The sequence below is a fragment of the Trichoplax adhaerens genome, genomic scaffold, assembly GCF_000150275.1.
Source record: "Trichoplax adhaerens TRIADscaffold_21 genomic scaffold, whole genome shotgun sequence".
In the NCBI taxonomy this organism is placed as follows: domain Eukaryota; kingdom Metazoa; phylum Placozoa; class Uniplacotomia; order Trichoplacea; family Trichoplacidae; genus Trichoplax; species Trichoplax adhaerens.
The window spans coordinates 831,048-834,085 of record NW_002060962.1 but is presented as its reverse complement, the minus strand read 5'-3'; the positions used below and the strand labels follow the sequence as shown (position 1 = coordinate 834,085).

Below are 3,038 nucleotides of genomic sequence, written 5' to 3'. Positions count from 1 at the left end.
ATAAATGATGACATCCATCCTTCAGATGATAATACTATCATTAGAGCCGCTTCAGAGTATCCACATCCAGTATGAGCATTTAATCACTAGGAACGATAGCAAGCACTGGCAGTAAAACATCCAGCTGATCTGGCCCCACTGCTCAACACTACTCTACACGCCAAGAAGGAAATCCCACTATTTCACTTTAGAACCATAACAAGCAAAACCAATCTCGATGAAGTTTACGAAATAACTTACATATGATTTGCATGCTCCTTCAAGTCGTTCTCGAGTCTAGAGTCTAATTATCTAAACCTGCAACAGTTAATCCACGGTCTGGATTCCTGACAACGATGGCAATGGGATCAAGTTTCTAAATTTAAGGCTTGAAGTGGGGATGAAATGTGCTCACACCAGTAAGTTTTTGCCCTTTTTACCCTCTTACCTTAGAGCTTGAGTCGATGTGGCGACATGACTGGTTACAATGGAACGTACAGTACAGTACCGTACAGTGTACAGTGTACAGTATACAGTGCACTACACTGTACGGTCAAAGAGTCAAACGAATCAAACATGGGATGAATCATCAATGCCACGTACTCGACTATGATTTGCTTATTTCATTTCAAGCAAATCACTTGAAATGTACTGTACAGTACATTGTACACTGTAGACTCTACAGTACTGTAGTGTAGAGTATGCTACTATAGAGTCCGTTATGTTTAAACTGCGCAAGTACGTTATATGTGAGAGCCAATAGAAAATGGCCACGCATTTCCCTTCGTACATGTCACGTACAGTACTGTATATACTGTACAGTGTACAGTATTGTACAGTACTGTACAGTACTGTACTGTATGTACTGTACAGTACTGTGTACAGCACCTTCCACTTGCAAGTTGCAACAAAGTACAGTACTGTACAGTACAGTAAACAGTACAAAACATAGAGTACGAAGTACTGTACTACAGAAAAACCATAAATTGACCCTAATGGAGTTAAAATAATGTAATAAATAAAATAAAATATATAATATACAGTACACTGAAAAACGATAAATTGACCCTTTAATGGAGTTAAAATAATAAAATAAAACGAAATATTTAATATACACTGAAAAACCATAAATTGACCCTAATGGAGTTATACTAATAAAATAAAATAAAATATATAATATACTGTACACTTATACAGTAATATATTGTCCTACAATTTTTGTAGGCTTGTCTGATCTACACTGTATGACAGTACAGTATAGCACAGTAGGATTGGCTAGCGTACTCATACTACAGCACAATCCTACAATTGTCAAGGTTAATATGATTATATATATATATATATACACCTACAGTATTAGCCGGCTATGATGCAGAATAGCCGGGGAATGCGCATTTTAAAATAACGTACAGTATATTATTATTAAATTGATTTATTCATACAGTAGTCAATTTTCACATCAAGGAGGTAATGAATCATTTTTACACAATCAAATATCGACTCTCATTAGAAGTACTGTACGATATACATTCATATTATTATAGTAATACAGAGACTGGCTAAAGAAGATGATTTCCAAATAATAAGGCCAACTATCATACTTGCACTCCAAAACAGTTGTCTCATTTAGGCTAATGGATAGCATAATAACGTCACGATCAGTAAACTATACTTATCAGGGATCAATTCAGGAAGAACTACGGTAAATTAGCAACCATCAATTCCTTATTAGCATGAAATATTACCCAAATTAGTGCTTTAATTTGTGATTAGCTCCAATTTATTTCATTTTAATAATGCATGTATTAGCTAGGCGTATGAAGTAGACGTAGTTAATAGGATAAATTGACTCATTCGCGTTAGAAGATCAACTGGACTAAACATCACTAAATTCTGTATTGAAAATTTTAAATACATACTTTAGATAGCGATATTGGAGAGATACCGTACGTATAGTTTATACCTTATAAGTTGAAAGGTACTTTCAAGTTGATACTCATCTGGCAGATCGCAGGTACTAGACTATTCAAGCAGAATTCATTTTTGTTGTAGATCCGGTACTCTACCAATTACTAAAGCCCATGTCTAGTATTCTTAGTTACTGCCCTTGCGGGATTCGACGAGAGATATTGACAACTTCTATTTAGACATTACTATTCTTAATATTTCATTGTTGATTTTTATCCAATTAGATTAACTTGGGTACTTCGCACTCTATAGTATTCGCGAATAAAGAGTGTCCCTCGGAAATAGTGAGCTAATTTATTTCTAAGTGTAATACGCTGTATAACTCGTATCCCTCATCGGTAATTATTAGTTTGCAGATCCTATGTGGTAACTGCTCTCGTTTTGTTTAACAATTATTCGCACATATGTTATTGTAATAGCCTCACTAGTCACTGCTACTACATTAGTACTTCACCACTTCATCATCAGCCACGCTCCACTAACAGACTTTAATCTATGCAAACCGTTACAGTTATATATTCGTACGTAATATGTGTATAATGTGAAGTAGAAAGTGCAAGTACAGCACCTAAACTATCACGAGCGAAGATTCCACTGGTATGCCCCTATAGTAAACCGTTCGTATTCATTAAATTCATTTTTACTTACTGTACTGGCTTCGTAGCTAATGTATAGTGCATACCAGAGCACTGAAACGGAAGATTTGTGTAACGTATGCCATGGATTGATAAAAACGTTACTAAAATCGTTTTGGTGTTCCATGATTATTCATTCAGTCATCAACCCTATCAAACATAAGCCGATTCAGGTGCTAACTGTTCTAGGACAATCCCTCTCGAATAACTACTCCCGATAATTAAAGGTATTTTCAATATAGCGGAAACAGAATATGAAAGTTAATTCTTTCTGAAAGAGTCATTCAAGGCATTACTCTTAGCATGTAATAAGTTCAATTACCAGTGTTAATTGTACAGTATAAATTTCTCCTCCCTTCCCCCTCCTAAAAGTGCTGAACGCCACTTTGTATCTATTTTGTTAAATCAGAGACTTCTAAGAGAATTTTCTATAATTCAATAAATCCAGTATCAGAT

The 3,038-nt window shown here is 35.1% G+C and overlaps 1 protein-coding gene across 1 annotated transcript in view; it reads right to left on the bottom strand.

Annotated features, from left to right (window-relative positions):
• TRIADDRAFT_50999 (uncharacterized protein) overlaps nucleotides 1–3,038 on the bottom strand; it is a gene marked incomplete at both ends in the record, with an annotated part of 6,691 nt that overhangs the window by 3,234 nt on the left and 419 nt on the right. The window lies entirely within an intron of this gene.